This window comes from Diabrotica virgifera, chromosome 8, assembly GCF_917563875.1.
Source record: "Diabrotica virgifera virgifera chromosome 8, PGI_DIABVI_V3a".
In the NCBI taxonomy this organism is placed as follows: domain Eukaryota; kingdom Metazoa; phylum Arthropoda; class Insecta; order Coleoptera; family Chrysomelidae; genus Diabrotica; species Diabrotica virgifera.
In genome coordinates this window covers 205,838,272-205,860,770 of record NC_065450.1, presented here as the reverse complement: position 1 = coordinate 205,860,770, position 22,499 = coordinate 205,838,272, and positions in this window count along the sequence as shown.

Genomic DNA, 22,499 nt, shown 5'->3' with positions numbered 1-22,499 from the left:
TCGTATATCGATATCTTCATTCGATTTATCATATGATACGATGTATCGATGTGTAATTTTTTTGCCATCCCTAGTAGTGGCCACAGAATGGTAAATGACTGGAAAGAAACAGACCTTAAGAAAGACATGTACCCCATGATTAAAAAGAAATCAACACATACGTGGACAGAGTCTGATAATGTAAATGTATTTAAAAAACACATCAATGTATTCTCGAAAGCCATAATAATACAGACCTAAAATTCAACGCTCTGACATTATAATATATAAGCTTTAGAGGAAAACCAATAAAAAAAAAGGCGTTTGACCAATGTGTACTTTCAGTCATGACTTACGGCTCGGAAACGCTTTACTTACTTAAGGCCACAACAACTAAACTCAGAGTGGCCGAAAGAAAAATGGAACGGTCGATTAATGGACTGACGCTGAAAGGCAGGGTTAGAAACGTCAAAATAAAAAGGACAGGTATTATAGATCCATTTACCACTGTTTAATCGGCTTCAACATCATTCTTCCATCTTTTTCTCGGACGGCCTAATGATCTTCTATCGTCTGGTGTCTTAAAAAACGCTATCTTTAACATTATGTCTTCCTCTGAGTTTACAACATGACCTGCCCATCTTAACCGGTTAGCTTTTATATGTCTAACGATATTTTCAGTACCATACAGAGTCACCAATTCAGCATTGCCGTACCTGCTTCATTCTCCTGTCAATTCATCTCCTTACATGCCAAATATTATTCTCAGAACCTTCCTTTCAAATACCAGCAGCTTATTTATTTTCTGCTGGTGTAGAGTCCATGTTACACTTCCATATGTAACAACTTGACGAATAATTGACATGTACATGTACAGTCTTAATGTTCTTCTTCTTTAAGTACCGTGCCCAAATTTTAGGCGTGGATAGCTTCCATGACAATTTGCCGATATCGTTCTCGATCTTGTGCGGCATGTTATAGCTGATCTGCTGATAAACCAGTCCATTGACGAAGGTTTCGGAGCCATGAATATTTCTTCCTACCAATTCCTCTCTTTCCGTCGATTTTTCCATTGAGTATTAAGTGCAGCCTCCTGTACCTGCTACCTCTCATTATATGCCCGAGGTATTCAAGTTTTCTCTTTTTTATCATATTCTTCTTTATCATTTTCTCTTGACCTACGCTGTATAAGACTTCTCTGTTTGAAATGCGTTGAACCCAAGATATTCTGAGCATTCTACGATACGACCACATCTCAAAGGCTTCTAATTTGTTTATCATGTTAACCTTCATGATCTAGGTTTCACATCCATACAGTAATACAGGATACACATAACATTTTAGGAATTTGATTCTTACACCGAGAGAACAAAATTATTTCTTTTCTCCTAAAACACTGATTTCTTTGAGCTATCTTTCTTAAAAGTTACCATATCATATTGACTTAAACATACCGCTTCACATAATATAAAGAAACGAGTTTTTAAACACAACTTAATAATTTCTTACAGATAATTTCTTCAATACTAAGAAATGCATTAATGGTTACATTTTAATTTTCTTATCCTAAAGTTTTTGTTTCTTAAATTGAAAACTACAAATATTTTGCAGTATAAGAAATATATGTTAAGTTAATCCATATTTATATTTGTGAACAAGAAATAATTCTTCAGAAATACCCTCTGTAATAACTGTGGTTATTAAATAAAAACTTTATCATTAACCCATGCCGAAATGCTACTTGCAAAGAGATCAAAAGAATTGCGCGGTAACCATTATACACTATTTGTGATTTAATCTCAGTGTTTGGCAAGATGGCGTGCATGGCATTAGTTCATTTTCATAGATGGATTTTGGATTAATTTGTCACATATAAGCCACACAATAGATATTGTTTAGCTAAAACAAGAAGAAAAATACAACCAATGTAAAACATTGAAGCAGACATATATTGTAATTTTATTTATTTATATAATCCAAGAGATACAGCAAACCTAATCATTAAGAAATTTTATTACGGGAAAGTATTATTAGTTTACATCTTAAGTCATTTAATACATATGAACTAATTCACGGTTTTCGGCAATAACATTTCTTAATCTTTAAGATGTTTCTTTTAAACTAACTGATATTTCTTTATGCCAAATAAAGCAGACGCCATGTTTGATATAACGATAAATTGTAGGATTGTATAGAAGACTATACATTCAAGAAACATATTATAGTTTATACATAAGTATACACATTTGTATAAAGGAACTTACCTGTATACAGTTCTACCATTTATGGAAACCCCTAGTTGGTTAATACCTCCATTCAATACTGTTGTGAAGCTTTATATTATATTATTCTCTCCGAGGTGGAAGTCGAAACGTCAATAAAATCATTTTTTAAGTTAAATTGTGGCTTATTTCCCATTTAGAATAATATCATTTCTTTCAGAGTTGTCCATCATTATAGATATCTAAAATGCATATAAAGATACTATTATGTTTCTTTTTGAACTACATATTCGGATATGCAACAATATTATTATTACATCTTAAATTAATCAATTTACTTTTATATACCTATGTACGTACCTTCAAACTATCCCTTAGATTTTAAAGAAAACCATCAAATCCAAAATCCATCTATGAAAATGAACTAATGCCATGCACGCCATCTTGCCAAACACTGAGATTAAATCACAAATAGTGAATAATGGCTACTGCGCAATTCTTTTGTGGAAGAAAATCTCTTTGCAAGTAGCATTTCAGCATTAATGATAAAGTTTTTATTTAATAACCACAGTTACTACAGAGGGTATTTCTGAAGAATTATTTCTTGTGGTTTAAAATATTTATTTGATTGCAAGAAAATTTCTTGTTCACAAATATAAATATGGATGAACTTAACATATATTTTCTTATACTGTAAAATATTTGTAGTTTTCAATCTAAGAAACAAAAACTTTGAGATAAGAAAATTAAAATGTAACCATTAATAATGCATTTCTTAGTATTGAAGAAATTATCTGTAAGAAATTATTGAGTTGGGTTTAAAAAACTCGTTTCTTTATATGTGAAGCGGTATGTCTAAGTTAATATGATATGGTACTTTTAAGAAAGATAGCTCAAAGAAATCAAGTGTTTTAGGAGAAAAGAAATTGTTCTCTCGTTGTAATCACAAGTAACTTTGTCTTTGTTGTAATTATGCCAAGTCCGTTATTGGAGCATTCTCTAGTAACTAGATCTATAAAGAATTGAAAATCTTCGATACTTTCAGCCATGATCGCGGTACCGTCTGCATATCTGATGTTGTTAATAGTTTCTCCAACGATTCGAACTCCACATTGCCCTTCCAAAGCTTCGTTAAAAATTATTTCTGAGTATACGTTAAACAAAGTTGGGGATAACACACGATCCTGTCTGATACCTCTTTGAATGCAAATTTTGTCTGTCTCTTTGCCATCTACCAGAATAGAAGCTTCTTTGAGCCAGTCTGATGGTATTTGGTCAGGGCCTGGAGATTTCCCATTTTTGCTTTGTTTGACGGCTTTCTTTACTTCCTCTTTTAAAATTCTGGGACTAGTATTTGTATACTTTGTGGTGTTAAGTGGTGGCCTCGTATCCAGGAAGAGCTCTTTTATGTAGTTAGTCCATTCTTTCTTTTTTTCGTTTAAGTCGAGAATTATTTTACCTTTGGAGTTTCTCATAAAGTGAGGAGTTTTTTTTCTCTGAGTGTAGGTAATTTCTTCAAGTTTTTTGTGTAATTGTCTTTTTAGCAGCTTAGATCTTATATAATAATGATGATAGGGAGTGTAATGCTGTATTCACCGCAGATATCCTTGCTGAGACCTCTTTTTCTACGTGGTAGTCATCTGTGATTACCGCTTCCAGATATTTAAACTCTTTTACTAGTTTGAGGGGGACTGTAGAGGTCCTATGTTCCAGATGGAACCAAGAGGAGTAAAGTAAGTACTAGTTCGAAGTTGTAGTTATTAATAGGTATATATTCTTTCTAACTCGTTAGTCTTTGATTTTTGGTTACTAACCATTAATAGCATTATAATAGCAAGTATTTCGTCTTCTCTTGTACAATGCGACTGCATCTAGAATCTAGATCATCAGCAAAGGCCAGCAATAGATTTGATCCTCGATTCGCAAATCCCTTTGTTAGTTAAGGTGATATTTTACTTATTGCATATTCTAAAGAATGGTATATAACAGTCATAAACTATTAATAATGGAACGCATAGAGTAATTTATTATTCTGTCACTTGGAAGAATAATCAAAAACGTTCCATTCCTTTTATCAAAAAAAGGCGCAATAAACCCGTAATATTCAAATTCATCTTTGGTAAGTAATAAATCTACCACAATATTTCCCTAACAAAGAAATAAATTTGTCTTCCTTGAACGCTACAATAACTTTTAACAAACTACCTTCACAGTACAAACTTGTAGGAGAATCGTAGGAACTGTATTTAGATTTACAATAAAACTAGTGAATGAACATGAGCGAGCAAGCCAAGAAGGATGCATCAGTCACATAATTTCTTAAGCTACCTGCGAATTTATTCATTCATCATGCCAGGTCAGTAATATGTAGTAAAAGGAGACTCGACCGTGTACTGGGATAATGGGAATTCTTTCATATTATAGTCTAAAAGCCGGGATAAGTGAAATTTTCTAATCATTTTATAGGGGAGGGCATACAGATTTTCACTTCGGAAAAAATCAAACAAGATAGAACTTTTTGTAATTTCATTAAGAAATTTTTAATAAACAACATATCAAAAAGTTCTACTCGAGAAGTGGGTGCTTCATTTTTTATTAAACAAATGAACTACGAAATTAGATGTTTTTTTAAATAACTCCGAAAATATAAATTTTAGAAAAAAACTGACTTGACCATTGAATAATTCAGAAAATTTTACAAAAAAAAAAAACTTATATAAAGAATTTAATAAAATTTAATTTGTATCTTCTATAATTTTTTATTTATAACGCTAAAGTCACCCTTCTCACAAACATTGGCGCACTGTAAACTAACGTACGGCGAAGTGCACTGTTGAGTTATTTTAATATAATTCTTTAACTAATGGATCTAATGAAATTTTACAAATTGAACATGAAAGAAGAATAATTAAGCTATCTTATGGTTATAATAAAAAGAAATAAAATGTATGGGCATAAGTACGGTGTGGGCGGAAAGTGAGCTTTACATGAATTTTGGTTAAAAATGATTTAAAAATGTGTAACTAGTACAATTTTTTATAAAACTCTCAACTTTGCACAACTTACCTTTCAAGCATCTTACTAAATGATGTTTCATTCAAAAAAAATCTAAAAAATTTAATTCAAATGATATGACGTCTCAGAAAATGTAATTTTTGAAATCCTTGTAGTGTTATAGAATTACCACCACTTTAAGACGGTATTACTCAAGTTTGAATAGATCTATTACAGTTTTATAAGTGCTTTTCTAAAGCTTAGGATATACTCTTTAAAATGCACTAAATTATTTTACTTTAGAAATGAAATAAACTATTTCATTTTGAGAAAATTAAGAAAGATAACAAAAGTGTAATACAAAAACCGAAAATTACCAGCTAAAAAAATGTTTATACTAAGTGATCAAAACTTTTTTCTGTAAAACTTACCTAAAATACATTTAATAATAAGCTTCAACAATAATAAATATTCAGCAAAAAATTTTTTTTAGCTCTTATACAGTATGTCTGCGTAACTTGGAACCTATTGACAACTTTCTTATTATCAGTTTTACGGAAAAAAGTTATTCTTTATAAAATACTCTGCATCGTATATAATCTAAGATGCAAGATGCAATCATCAGGTATCAACTTTAATTAATTTTATACGAGATATGTCAAAAAATATGAATTTCACTTAAGAGTAAAGTATCTTTACATTCCACAATATCGAAAATTGTTATTTAGAAAAGTTGTTTGGAATTAAAAAAAATGATTTAGTGTTAAATTACATCCTTCTAATTAAAATATTGTGACTAATAAAGGCACTTAACTCTTAAGAAAAATTCATATTTTTTACATACCTCGTATAAAATTTAAAAAGTGTGATATCTGATGGTTGTATCTTAGATTTCAGACCAGGGAGAGCATTTTATGAAGAATAACTTTTTTTCGTAAAACTGATAATAAAAAAGTTATCATATTTGTAATAAAATGATGATTAGTATCCGTAATTTGGGAAAAAATAGATTTTTTTTTCGATTAGAATGATTTACTTGTATATTTAAACATAGTTTTTAATTTCAAACAACTTTTCATAATAGCATTTTTTGATATTCTGGAATATAAAGGTATTTTACTCTTTAACGAAATTCGTATTTTTGACATAACTCGTATAAAATTGATAAAATTTGATATCTGATGTTGAGTATTAGATTTTTGACTATCCAGAGCATTTTATGAAGAATAACTTTTTTTCGTAAAATTGATAATAAAGTTATTCATGTGGTTCCTAGCTACGCAAACATACTGTATAAGAGATTCTGTATAAGAATATTTAAATTGCAATGCCATATTCGGATTCACCATAATCAAAAACAAAATAGAAACATATTTGATCAAAGTAAAATGATGAATTTAACGATATTTTTAAAATTATTTAAGTACACAAAAAAAAATTATTATTGTTTAAACAATTAATAAACAATTAGCGGCCAAATCTGCGAGTAGAACTTTTTACTTTAACATGTATATAAACTAACAAAAAAGGTTTTAGAAAAATATAAGCTTGTTTAAGTTTTTCCGAAACAATGCATGTTTTCGTTCTAATTGTACTCCCCTATTGGGCATCGTAAGAGTCTATATCTTAAAGGGGTTATAGTTTAAAATTTAAAAAAATATTAATTTTTTTTATTTTAAATGAAAGTACGTAACTTCAAGAATATTTTGTGAAAATTTTAGATTTATAGGAGCAAAATTACCGGATATACAGCATGTTGAATACCCCTACATTCGACTTACAGCAGGTTCGCGCCAGTGCGCTTGAGCGTAATGAGAAACGTTCAACAGCTGTTTCCCTTCTCTTTTGTAAATTACTCCACAAATCAAAAACATCACTTTATTATTTGACAGACAAAAAATAAATTGAAAATAAAATTTGACAAAATTTTAAATGCGTTTTTCTCAAAACTGCTTTTTTCAAAGGCGGTGTACATTGTAACTCAAAAACTACTTGCCGTAGTACTTTGCCTACTTACAAACTGCATTTCGTGAAATAACGCTGTCGAGATATTTTTTCAAAACTGAATAATCATTTTCAATTTCGATAAAATTATTACACAATAAAACAAAGAAATAGTCAAGAAGGTGTTCCAAGATATTTTAAATCAACCACAACCGAATCTAAAGTCTAATAAATCAAATAAAATCTAATAAACTAATCTAATAATAAATCAAATAAACTCAGTTTTGGAAAAACACACAAAACACCAATAGCCCAATAAATGACCGTTTTGGAGTGTAATTTCCAGGGGCAACTCCGAATTGCATGAAAATTTGGAATTAGGTTCTACTTACCCTCCACTTCAAAATTGAATTTGTGTCGTTGGTTGCTTTTACTTGGGGGTGACATTTACCCCTTCTCGGGGGGTGAAAAACGCGTGTTTAAAATAAGGCCGGAAATGGATAAATTGACTTATTTTAAGCAAATTTTGTTCTATAAAGTTTTTTAAGTAAGTCAATACTTTTCGAGTTATTCTCGATTTAAAATGTTGATTTTTCGACAAAAAAACTACGTTTTCAGACCGTTTTTTCCAAATAACTCAAAAAGTAAATATTTTGTCGAAAAAAATATTTTTAGAAAAAGTTTAGCCTATAAAAAAAACGAAAAGAATGGAGTATCAGTAAAGTCTACAAATTGAGTAGAAGCAAAGTTGTAGCTCATGAAAAATACGTTCTTATTCGTCTAATGCCAAATCGAATAATTCAACGCGAAATCACCGAAGAAAGAAGCGTTTCTCGGGAAAACCTTATTAACATTTTTAAAGTATCGAAAAAAAGCTTATTATTTGTTTTTTACAAAAGTTTACAGCATCAAAAATAAACGAGTTACACTAAAAAAAACGTTGGCCCCTTTTTTTGGTAAAAAAAATCGTGAAAACCTCCCTCCATTTAGCACCCTAAATGAAATTAATCGTTTGGGTTTACCATCTATTTTAACTATGTGTGTATTGTTTATATGAGCTGTAAGTTTGATTGGTTTGAAGTGCTTATTTTTGAAAACATTTGGTTTTATAGATAAAAAAATTTTCCTAAAAATTTTTGAAAAGTTTAATTTTTTTAAAATAACTTAAAAAGTATTATTGATAAGAAAAATCTTAAAGAGTAAAAAAATGTAGGTTTTGCTACTATAAATATGCTAGTTTCATTTTGTTTTTCCGTAAGATAAAAATTGGTTAAGATATGGATGTTCAAAGTTTGCATACACTGGTGATTAGTGACCCATTCAAGCTTTCTCAATTATAACCCTTTCAAAAATAAACACTTTAAACCGGTGAGACTGATAGATCATATAAAAAATAGATAGGTAAGTAAATTGTTTGTAAAGCGGTAGCGATTAATTTCATTTGGGGAGCTAAACACGGCGAGATTTTCATTTTTACAAAAAAATAGAGGGCCGACTTTATTTTGAGCGTAACTCGCTTATTTTTAATGCTAAAACTTTTGTTAACAATTAAAACAAAGCTTTTTATAAACACTTTAAAAAGTTTAAATGAGTTTTTCCCGAAAATTGCTTAATTTTTCGGTGATTTTACCTTGAAATATTCGATTTGGAATTAGACGAATAAGAACGTATTTTTCATGAGCTACAACTTTGTTTTTATTTGATTGATAGACTTTACTGATACACCATTTTTTTGGGTTTTTTATAAGCTACACTTTTGCTAAGGACATTTTTTTCGATAAAATATTTACTTTTTGAGTTATTTGCGAAAAACCGTCTGAAAACGTAGTTTTTTTTTGTCGAAAAATCAACATTTTCAATGGCAAATAACTGGAGAAGTATTGACCTTCGTAAAAAACTCTATAGAATAAAAGTTCCTTAAAATCAGTCAATTTATCCATTTCCGGTCTTATCTTGAACGTATATTTTTTCACCCCCATGAAGGGGTGACTGTCACCCTCCAAGTAAAAGCAACCAACGGCACAATTTCAACTTTGAAGTGAAGGGTAACTAGAAACTAAATCCAAATTTTCATGCAATTCGGAGTTGCCCCTGAAAATTACACGGTATTGCCGGATTTCCCGTTCATTTACTGGGCTACAAATACTGAGTTCACTGACGCTTACTCAACTGTCAACCGACGACAGTTCAGTAATTGGCTTATCACCATCAAAGCATTAGCACCATCAAAATGTATTTTTCTTGCTCGCTTTCGTTTACTCTCGTCGGAATATTAAGAGTATCTATTCTAGATCGCAGGCATTTCGTTTACTCTCGTCGGAATATTAAGAGTATCTATTCTAGATCGCAGGCCTTCTGCTTGTAGCAAGGCCAAATTAACTCCTTGTCGCGTTGAAACCTTTAGCGAAAGGCCACACGGGCGATAATTTACGGCGCCGTAAGAGCAGTAAACCTGACGAGGCATTGGTTGACTAACTCCTATTTCATTATTTCATCTACAATTGGTTATGGTTAGTCAACCAATGCCTCGTCAGGTTTACTGCTCTTACGGCACAATAAACGATCGCCCGTGTGGCCTTTCGCTTAGACAAAGCTCTTAGACAAAATTTTGTGGAAGTACAGAAAACAAACGTTTTCAGTGTTTTATTGTTAGATAAAATGAACTTCCATCAAGTAACGGTCGAATCCATCAATTATTATTTTTTCGTTTTGGGTACTGTGAGGCCCTCTTTGGGGCCGAGGCCTCAACTGGTAGGCAACTGCCTACATTGCCTATTGGTTAATCCGGCACTGGTGGTGTCCTTTTACCTATCCCGGATCTTAGGCCTCGTACATATACGGGCGGTTTACCAACGTTGACGTCGCGGTTTACTTGAAAAACCCAACCGCCGCGGTTCAAGTTAACATAGAAACAAATGCAACCGCTCAACATCCTGCAATATGCAACCGCCAGTTTACCAGCGTTTAAACTGGAAAATCGCGGCGTCGACGTTGGCAAACCGCTCTTATATGAACACGCCCTTAGTCTATCGGTCAAACACGGGATTTTCTAGCTACCTGAGAATTCATTCATTCATCATGCCAGGTCAGTAACAGTAAAAAGAGACTCAGCAATGTAGTGGGATATAATGGGAATTCTTTCAGTTTAACAACTGTAACATACTCTAGTGCACGATGTGGTAGTAAAAGGTTTTTTATTGTTGGTCTGCAAGTTATGGGCTGGTCGATATTGTGCAATAAGGTCACTTTCGAAACACTGGTCTTCCTATTTTAATGAAAACTGCTATTTTATGGCTGCGAAAATAAACTAACAAGAGAAAGGCATTTACAAGTCGTTAAATATGAGTAAGTAATAGTTTTAGGTTCTAGATGTTTTAGCTTTCCATTTAAAAATTGAAGATTAATTTTCCGTCACCCTAATTAGAAAAACTCGTAACTCCAAAACCACAAATTGTTCAGGAGATGCAAAAAAAGCTAATACGGAGTTACAAGGTTTTCTTTCTCGCTTATACTTAGTTGCTACATTTAGGTGGAGTTACATCATTTGGTTAAAAGATATAATTACTTAATTTGGTTAAAAAAATAATTAATTTACAAACAGATGGCGCATGTATTTACAAATTGAGTAAAAATGGAGTTACGAGGTTTAATAATTAGGGTGACGTTTTGGTATAGTGTCATCGTTATACGGAGTATCTATACATGGGTGGTACCATAAGTATTTAGCCTCCCCGTCCTAAGGCGCAACTGTCGCAAGAGAAATTCACCATTTATCATTGTTGTAGACAGCCTATATCAAAATATCAGCCAAAATGAACTCGTAGTTCTGTCTTGACCACGTGTCTAAGCGGGCGTGTTTGGGGATTTAAGAAAAAATGACAAAAGAGCAATATCAGTCGGTGATTCGACTCTTGTTTTTAGAAGGGAAATCAAGCAGAGAAATCAAAAAGCTGTTGAATTCTGTAAACGGTGACTCTTATCCTTCGATGTAAACCATCAAAAATTGGTTACACAAGTTTCAACGTGGTGGCACGTCGGTTTTTGATAAGTCGCTCCCATGTGCCCCGAAAACGGCTACCACTGAGAATACTATGAAAGAAATCCACGATATTGTAATGGTAAACAGCCCACTGAAGGTGCGTGAGATATCTGAGACAGCAGGCCACTTCTCAGAGCAGTGTATGATGCTGTTTAAGCGTAATCCAAATGTTTCTACGTTGTTTCACAACCATCGACGAAACATGGTTCCAATGGTATACACCAGAGTCCAAGGCACAGTCGATACAGTGAACGTCAGCCCGTGAACGTGCTTGAAAGAGGGGGAAGGCTTGGGAAATCTGAGATTCACAAGGTGATCTATATCCGCTTCCTGGAAAAGGGCAAACCGATCACAGGCTTTACTATGCCGCAATATTGGCTCGATTCGATGCCGAATTTCAGAAAAAACAACCTTAATTGGGAAAGAAAAAATACTCTTCCACCATGACTACAGTCCTGCTCACACCTTTGCCATCGACATGGCCAAATTAATTGAATTGAACTAGAAACTGCTGTTCCATCCAACGCATTCTCCAGATTAGGACCTGTACGACTTCTTTTTGTTACCAAACTTAAAAAAGTCACAGGATGTGCAGAAATTTAAGTCGAATAAAGAGTTTATCTCCATCATTGAAGCCTACTTTTCAGATCTCGACGAAAGGTATTTTTCAGACAGGTAAGAATGTGGAGAAGCGTTGGTTCAAGTCAGTGGCGGCTCGTGGCTTTAGGGACAGGGTCGGCAAGGTTTTGTCTCCACAGATAGGTATGCCATCTAATTAAAAGGCTTCAATTTCATAGAAGATTTTTGGTTTTTGTTTTTTTTAATTTTTTTTTTATTTTTTTTTTGTTTTTTTTTGTAAACCTGTTTATAAATTAACTCTAGTCTATGTTGTTTCGAAGTAGCAAAATGGGTTATAACGTCATTGTAAAATTTATTATTGTTTTGGAGAGGTTTTAAAAGTTTTCTTCTATTGACATTTGAGACAAGTTTGACATTCTCTCTTTTTTTCATGGTGTTTCGACAATACGTTTTGACTTTTTTGAGACAGGAGAAATCCCGTTCATTTGAGGCAGAATTTGCCCACATTTGAGCACAATAATTTATTAAATTCGGGAACAGTTTGTTGTACCTAATGAATTGCAGTATATAAAATTAAACATATTTTGTAACTTATCCCACCTTCCGAAAATATTTAGATCAGCATATAAAACTGTTAATCCATCTTCTTATTTTATTTGAATAAAGAATGATGAATCATTTTTAATGTACTTGTCTAATAGATATTTTGAAAATTCCTTGTAAATAATATTTGAGTTATCCTTCCGCTCAAAAAGGTCCGGAACATTGTTTAAATAATCAAAATGTCAAAAAATTAAGAAAAACTTCGATTTTTTTCCTCGTTTTTTGATTTTAACTTTCAAAGTATTCACTTCTGAGAAAAGTTACACTGACATAAAAGTTGGGTAACTAAATTAATTTCCTACAATATAGGATTGGTTAAAAATTTTAAAAAGTGTCATCCTTGTTGCAATACAGCAATAATTGCGGAAAAAACATAAAAAATAAGTATTCGCATTTTACGTTTTTCAACCATTTATGCTAACACTTACGACCTTCATAGTTTAACCAGAAAACCTTTAGTATATAATAAAACAATACTGTAAATTTTATTAAGATCGATTCAAAACATTTTGCAAAATAAATTTTGCAATCTAGCTTTTGCAAAAAAAATTAATTTTTTTAAAATGTTGCAGTACTGACAATAAAGCAGATAGCAAGTTGAATTTTTTTACATATAGAAGAAAGATACAGTATTCTTCTATAAGTAAAAATAAATTCAACTTGCTGTCTGCTTTATTTTCAGTTCTGCAACATTTTGAAAAAATTAATTTTTTTGCGAAAGCTGGATTGCAAAATTTATCTTGCAAAATCTATTGAACCGATCTTAATGAAATTCACAGTATTTTTTTTTTATATGATATAGTTTTTCTGGGTAAAATTATGAAGGTCTTAAGTGTAGCATAAACGGTTGAAAAACGTAAAATGCGAATACTTGTTTTTTATGATTTTTTCGCATTTACTGCTATTTTGCAACAAGGGTGACAATCTTTAAAATTTTTAGCTAATCCTTTATTGTAGAAAATTTAATTACGCAACTTTTATGTCAGTGCAACTTTTCTCGAAAATGAATACTTTTAAAGTTAAAATCAAAAAATGAAGAAAAAAATCGAATTTTTCCTTTATTTTTTTACATTTTGATTATTTAAACAATATTCCTGACCTTTTTGAGTGGGAGGATAACTCAAATATTATTATATGAGTTATTTTCAAGCAATTTCTGCAAATAAATATGAGTCACCTCTCAACGTCCAAATTAAATCTCAACGTCCAAGTACGTGTTTTGTTGACGTTTGCAAATCACCCCTGTGCTCGGCAGATTGTTTTTCTGCCGTACTTGTCATTCAAATAAATACGGGGAATGTATAATTGGTTGCCTATCGGCTAATATTCCATAGCGTCTTATTACAAGCAAATGGTCAACTGGGTACGGCTAGCCGAAGCGGGCCATGAATTCATACAATCGCAGTCGGGTGTATGGCTGGCTAGGATCCTTAATTTGAAAAGTCTCTTACGCACAGCGCACAGGGATCACTTAACGTATCAGATCGTTCGAATTCTTTTAAAAACAATGAATAAAATTTAGTCTGTATTATCTCACAGATATTTGTTTTATTTCACAGAAACGAATATCATCAACTCTGATTAACTTATATATTTAAAAAAATCTATAATGTGTCCATAAATGTGTGGGTCGGCACTGCCGACCCTGCCGACCCTGACCAGCCGCCACTGGTTCAAGTGAATCGAGCTAAAAGGAGGCTACGTTTAAAAATAAATCGCCGATTTTTCAAAATGTTTGTTTTTCAACATGTAGTAAGCCTGTTGTTGATATTCAGCTTTCACATTACCTTTTCGGGGATCTTTATAGTGGTTTTTTTTTGTACTGGTTTTTGTGTTTTTGTTCATTTCGCGATTCTTTCTGGGTGTTGCTTTCTGCACATACGACGATCTCTATATTACATTTACTTTGTAAAATGGTAGCCATTGTGTAGTACTCACATTAATGTGGTAATTTATATATTTTAAGGGTTTTTTACCCATGACCAGAAGCTTAGCCCTGGGTCAATTTTAAATATTGTAATGGGTTGTTCAATAATTACTTTTCATTTGAGGTATTTATACCTATGAGACGAAAGCTCTGATGATGGCATTTTGATATGCTGAAAGTACTTAACTTGTTCTTAATAAAGTTTTTACACACTCTCAAGTCATACAGTCTTTTTCTATTTTCTATACGGGTCATTCCATTTCAAATCACTCAATTTTGGAGCAAAAAAAATTTTGGACGTCTGCGGGACGTAAAAATAAGATATTTAAGGTCAAAAAATCTTCTTCTTCTTTTTTTCTCAAAATGTTATTTTATGCGATTTTACAGTGATTTGGTGTTTATTTATACAAATTTGCATTTTCTATCGTAAAGTATCGATGGAAAACATAATATTTTAATAAAAGGGACTCAAAAATGTCATTATATGGCATTATAACAAGTTACTTTGATTCAAAACAAGCTTTTGTTCAAATTTTATAATGTAGAAAACGTTAAAATACCGTTTTTTACATTTTTCTCCATTCCCAAAATACATCATAACCAATTTGGCTGAAAGTTTTCGCACAGATAGACAAAACATGGTACTTTAAATGGTGATAAGGATTTGAATTATATTACAATACCAAAAAAGTTACATGCAATATTGCAGTCAAAAATATAGGCGTCTACTGTAAGTACAATTAACTCGAAATTATCGACCTCACGACAAAAATTGTTAAAATGAAATTATAATATTTGTAAATACGATTTATTTGGAACAATTTCAGTTCCTACCATTTTTGTCGAAAAGTTAAAAATGGCGGAGATATTGAGCAAAACAGATTCTGCTTTAAAATCAAGATGGCGGCTAACGTAACGGAGGAATTCATTCGTGATTTTAAATTTAGGCTACTATTGACTCTCCTTAAGATCAGAAAAATAAAATTTTGGGCAGCTCGGCATTCAAGGTCAAATGCTATACCGACTGGACTAATCCTACTTTTGAGTCTGATATTACTGCATGTAACTTTTTTGGTACTGTAATATAATTTAAATCCTTCTAACCACTTAAAGTCCTATCTTTTGGCTATCTGTGGGCAAATTTTCAGCCAAATCGATGATGATGTATTTTGGGAATGGAGGAAAATGTAAAAAACGGTATTTTAACGTTTTTTACACTATAAAATTTGATCAAAAACTTGTTTTGATTCAAAATAACTTGTTATAATGCCATATAATGACATTTTTAAGTCCTTTCTATTAAAATATTATGTTTTTCATTGATACTTTACGACAGAAAATGCAAATTTGTTTAAATAAACACCAAATCACTGTAAAATCGCATAAAATAACATTTTGAGAAAAAAAGAAGAAGATTTTTTGACCTTAAATATCCTATTTTTACGTCCCGCAGAAGCTATATACCAATTTTCAGACAAATCGGAGTTCCAAAATTTTTTGCCTGAGTGATTTGACAAGTACCATACTTTTTTATTTATATTTTAGCCATTTTTCTTTCGCCTTTTTCATATATGCATCAAGTTTGTATTTCACGTATACATTTATTTTCTCATCTAATAGAGTTCATTTTTCATAAGATTTTCTATAGAAATTTAGTATAAAAATAACTTTAATTTCGAGACCTATTTCCATTGAAACATCGTAGTAACTAGCAAAATTGCCCAACAGAAAACTATAATCCCTAACAACCAATATTTAACGTTTCAATAATATTTAAAACAAAAACTTTTACGACTAAAAGTTGGCCGGTACGATTCCGGAATAAATATCGGTTTTTCAATTCTATCTATGTCCGCCTACAGCAATTCCAGGACGTGTTCTCTGCCCTAATGGCGTCGGCTTGTTTATAATATGCGACATTTTTCTGTTATGAATGCACCAGAAGATGTTATCGGCACACGAAACGAGGCTAAACATGAACATATTTATTTACGGCATTATTTTCTGCTCTAAGTAAACGAGTTTTAGTGTTAGTTAGTTAGTTTCTGGAACTCGATCATGCAAAAATCGAAAATGGCCCAACTCCATTTAAAATTATAAAGTTATATAGGTAAAGTCGTTTTGGATGTCCCTAATTTGCATATGCTGGGGCATATTGTTATTGCACAGTATATAGAGGTTCCACAGTAAAACCACTCCTCTGTCGGCGCTTTGATCTCAAGAAGTAATACCGGCAGTACGCAAATGATAATTCACCAGTGGTGGATACGGGATTTCCCTGTTAAAATCCGTACGTTTCTATGCGACTAGCAATGCGAGAGTGGAGCAAAAGCGACTGCCGACATTGCGCGGTCGCCAAGCGCGACTACAGATTTTACTTCTAATTTTTCGGAGAGTGGTTCTACTGTCCCTCTTTATACTGTGGTTATTGTATAAGAACCGCATTTAAAGTAGGTGATTGGTAGCTGATAGAACGTTGCGTTTCTGCCAAAAGAAAATTTTAGAGCTAAGAAACATCCCCAAAAAAACAATAGACAGATATTGCAAATTTAACACAGCTTACGTTGCGCTATTTACACATTTCTCAGACGTTTCATAAATGCAGATATTGCTCAACATTTTGGTTGCGGTATTTTACGGATCGATTAAGATTAGTTGTTTGTCTAATTTAGTAATTTGTATGCAATTTAAAATGGATCAAGACTTAGAAGCTCTCATTTTTGTCAATACTAATGATGAAGACATCGGATGTATCATCTTGGATAACATTCTGGGAAATGAAGATAATATTACATGCTCAAAATCCAGAATTTAATTTAGATGGAAGGAAGTTTTGTATTTTCTTCCAAATATCGAACACGAGAAACAAACGATCTTTAAATGTTCTTATAAATAAAAGATTTTGTATTTTATTCTTATGTATTGTTAGTTTAATTTTAATGATATATTAATAAACCTGATTACAAACAAAAAGAACAATTTATTTATACTTCTTATGCCAGACAGAACTAAATGCTAAAATGTTCTGAAGCTATTTTCTTGTGGCATTTTTATAATCAAGTATATTCAAATGGGAAATAAGCCACAATTTTACCTAAAAATGATTTTATTTTAAAAATCATTTTTAGGTAAAATTGTGGCTTATTTCCCATTTGAATATACTTGATTATAAATGCTAAAAAGTTTGCCAAAGTGAACCATGTACTGCAAAAACTGATAAAAGGGCTTTAAAAGTAAACATAATCATGTGCTGTTACTGATAAAATTAAATAATGTTCTTTTGAATAGGTCTTATAGCCTTTTATATTATATAAGAGATTATAATATATTGTGTATATTTTATAACACCTGTATAACTTTAAACTGTCGTACTGAAAATTTTCAATTTCGGCTTTTGGTTCACTCTGGCATGAGACCACCAAATTCAATAAACACAATTGATTTGTTTTTATGCCAAATTACAAATAAAATGTGACAAATGTCAGATTTAACTAAAGTGTCATGTTAGAATAAATGTCATAAATGTGTATTATCACGGACTTACCTTTTTTTTATCATTTGTGACGCACTGAAAAATGTTCATGAAAAGGACTTTAATATCCTATTTTTCCTCTCATTGACTGGCATATAAATATTATAAATCGTTTTTATTAATTTTTTTACTGGGATTAAAAAATTTGTTTTTAATAGTAGAATATTCCATTCGGATCCGCTATGAAAATTTCATTGTCCGCAGTTTCCCCGGCAATTTGTACGACAAAGACGTGAGTGAAACTTTGGAAAATCTGTGTAAAATTCGAGAATATCTTTGAAACGACCTCCAGTTTGTGGATGTTTTTATCGCCGCCGTCATATGATGGCCATAAATAACCCCTTTTCGCCGGTGGTAGAAGAAGAGAAAGACTGATAGGACGAAACGTCGTCTTTTATTCCTAAACTACATTGTTATTTTTCTCAGATTTGGATGAAAATGTTGGGGAAGACGTTACGCTAGCGCTGGCGGATTACAACACACCCTACTCTTACTTTTTTCTCTCTTTGTCCTCTGACGACGGAATTTTTATATAAATATTTTAGTGAGCGCATAGCGAAGCTAAGTATGTCTGGTGAAAATGCAAATATCGATGCATTCTTGTTATATACTTGAGAGTTTTTTTCATAATCTGTATAAGAACAGAGCAAATTAAACAGTTCAATTGTAAGAATTACAAAAATTATTTTAAATGATCAGTTGTTTTCAATAGTGGGGCACCCCGCAATATGTCTTGGTAGCGGTAGCAACATACAAAACCTATGTCCGGCCGATATTAGAATATGGGAGTGAATAGAAGCTACAGTAACTGCGAGTACAAACACCACCTCCAAGCTTGAAGTCGCCCAGAACACTGCCCTTCGCGTCATCACCGGTGCTCCAAAATCAACACCGATTACATCAATAGAAGCCCAGACTGGTATTGAACCAATACAATGCCGCAGAGTGCAACACGCGTTAACCTTCTGGGAAAAGCAAAGACGAATACTTCCACAAAATACACTTCTCACTTCTTAAAATACAAACCACTTCGCTAACAGTAGAAAATCAAATCAAGGAAAAATACCACATTGACCTGTTGGAAGCCGCCCCCTTCTCAGCGCAAACTACACTGGCCCTCTGTCTACCAAACACAGAATTGCGTCTTGAAAACCATAACGACCTGAAGCACTTATCGTCAGACATTGTCCTAAGGAAAGCCGCCCTAGAGACGATACACACCAAGTACTCAGCGCATGGATGGCTCCACATCTACTGCGATAGCTCCTCGATGCCGGACTCGCGAAGGACAGGAGCAGGATATGTGTCAACGTTATCCAATGGCTCCATAGCTGTGGGTGCCCCTCTCACCAACTATGACGGCGAAATTTCTGCTATACACGAAGCTGCTAAAAATCTTGAGAATTTCCAACACCCTCAAAAAGTTACTTTCTTTATCGACTGCCAAGCCGCTATCCTCGCCCTGTGGACAAATCGATATACCGACTGTGCCAAAACAATATCTTGCCACGTCCAGCTATCGAACTTGCTGGAAAAAGGGTGGCTAATTACTTTACAATGGATCCCTAGTCATGTCGGTGTTGAAGGGAATAAAGCGGCGGATGAACTTGCAAAAGAAGGCACTACTCTTCCACATCCCCCTAACTTCCAATCGTACACATCAGCAAAGTCCACCATTAAACACATTCCAGTCTGTTTTTTGTTTCTTGTTGTTTTTTTAAAGTATTTGGAGGAACATAAGCGTATCGTTAGCTGTATTTTCGGGAATATGCCGTCAAATTTAATATGTTCTTGCTGCAGCAAATCATACAAACCAAATTTAATGTTAAAATGCTCGGTGTGTACTAAAGTATTTAGACATACTTGTGTTAACATTAGTGCAAATGAGCTTGAACTGATTAATGATGAAGAGAAGGGATGTGACTGGTCTTGCATAAATTGTAGACAAATTGGTAATCAGATTAAGGACTTAAAATCATTAATTCTCTCACTTCAGGCTGAAATACAAGCCCTAAAAAATGATAACCAGATTTTGAAATCTTCTTCGAACCCACTAGAAATGGAAGAAATAATACAAGAAATCAACGAACGAAATAAAAGAAAACGAAATGTTATTTTCTTTGGTGTGCCGGAACAGGATCAACAACTATCTGAGGATCATCGTAAGATTAGCGATAAGTCTGAAGTTCAAAAAATAATCTCAAGCGTAAGTCCTAATGTGAATACTGCCAACATTAAGCTCTTCAGACTTGGGCAAGTTAACCAAGGGCGAATTCGACCAATTAAGGTCATATTAGATGATGAAAATGATGTATTTGCTTTAATACGGCAAGCTAAATTTCTAAGAAATGGGAACTACAAAAATGTGTCAATGTCATTTGATCGAACTAGAAATCAAATTAATTATTACAACAATGTAAAGGTTGAACTAAACAACATGAATGCGAGTGGAAATGGATCTTTCAAAATCAAGTATATGAATGGTATACCCAAGGTAGTGCCTTTAAACCAATAGAGCCCGACAGTGTTGTAGGATGTGAACTTATATGTTATTACCAAAATGTACGTGGTCTTAACTCTAAAGTTTCAGAGTTTTATACTAGTGTAAGTGAGGGTGAATATGACATTATTGCTTTAAGTGAGACCTGGTTGAACAAGGATGTGTCCAGTCTAGAGTTGTTTCCTGATCAATACGATGTGTATAGAAAGGATCGAAAATTTGATGTTGTAGATAAAACCACTGGGGGAGGCGTCTTATTAGCGCTGAAGACGGAGATTAAATCGTCTGTTATCGATGTATCCACATACGATCTACAGTTTCCCCTAATCGATATGTTAGCTGTAAAATGTTGTGTTGGTTATAGAAAATTTTATGTTTTAGTTCTTTATATTATTGATAAGTTAAGTTCTGAAGACTTCGAATACTTTTTTGAATGTCTAGAACAACTGGATATATTTAATGAAACCATTGTTATATTAGGTGACTTCAATGTACCCAAGTTTGTAGATCAAAGCAGATTAGATAAAAAAACATCAACTGTATTAGATTTTTTAAGTTTATTTAATTTAGTTCAATACAATGATGTGCCTAATAACTTAGGTCGTTTGTTGGATTTAGTAATGTCATCAGAGAAATGTGATATTATTCATGATAATTCTTCACTGGTTAAAGAAGATGGTCATCATCCTGCACTTATGATAAAGATTAATAATTTGGGAAAAAAGGAAATTAGGTTTTTACCAAATTCTAATTCGAAAATGTATAATTTTCGGAAAGCAAATTTCACTTCTCTGTATTCTGAACTATTACAAACTAATTGGGACTTTTTAGATAATTACGATGATGTAAATATAGCATTAAAGCAATTTTATAATATATTGTATACAATAGTTGATAGATATGTTCCGGTATACAAAAATTATAAACATAAGTATCCAAATTGGTATCACTCAGATATTATTAAAAATATTAAACTCAAAGCCAAAAACCGTCAAAAGTATAGAAAAACAGGAAACGAAATATATCACATAGAATTTAAAAGATTGCGCAAAGTTATTAAACAGCAAATTAAAACTGCATATAACAATTACATTGAAAACATTCAAGACAGTATTACCATTGAAACAAAATCATTTTGGTCTTATGTACATACTAAAAATAAGTTATCGCGAATTCCAGGTGAAATGTGCTATGAGGGAAATACTTTTGATAATCCCCAGGATATTGTCAACGCTTTTAAAACATTTTTTGAAAAAGTATATGTATCTACTGACAATAATGAACCAGAGGACATCAGCGTTCAGGGTTTTAATTTACCAACCATTAATTTTTTGAAATTAGAAGAAAATGAAATTCTGGAAGCTTTTAAAAGATTAAAAAATAAAATGACGACTGGTCCAGATAAGATTCCAGCATTTCTAGTTAAAGATTGTACACGAATATTTATCAAACCGCTTCAAAAACTGTTTAACTTGTCTTTGGAAACTGGAAAATATCCTGAAATATGGAAAGAGTCAAAAGTATGTCCTATATTTAAAAATGGAGTTAAATCTGATATATCTAATTACAGACCTGTCTCTCTGTTGTGTAACTTCTCAAAGATTTTCGAGATTGTTCTGTATAATCGTATATATCCGTGTGTTCGCGGCTATATTGCACCTTTTCAACACGGATTCATAGATAAACGATCTACCGTCACAAACCTGGTAGTGATGACACAATTTATTTCTGAAGTATTAGATGAACAAGGACAAATTGATGTCGTATATACAGATTTCTCGAAGGCATTTGATAAGGTGGTTCTTCCGTATTTATTATCCAAGTTATCAAATTTAGGATTTTCTGTTAATTTAATTAAATTCTTTGGTAGTTATTTAATAGGAAGGAGACAGTATGTATTCTATAATGGCTTTAAGTCAGATTTAATTCTGTCTAAGTCTGGTGTTCCGCAAGGCTCCAATCTAGGACCGTTATTATTTTTACTTTATATTAATGATTTGTTTCAAGAAATTAACTGTAAAAAATTGTGTTTTGCGGACGACTTGAAAATTTTCTGTAAGATCGACACTATTGGCGATTGTTTAGAACTTCAGCGTAACTTAACTGCTATTGATACATGGTGTACTAATAACAAACTACTATTAAATTCTGCAAAATGTAAAGTAGTGAGTTTTTGCAGG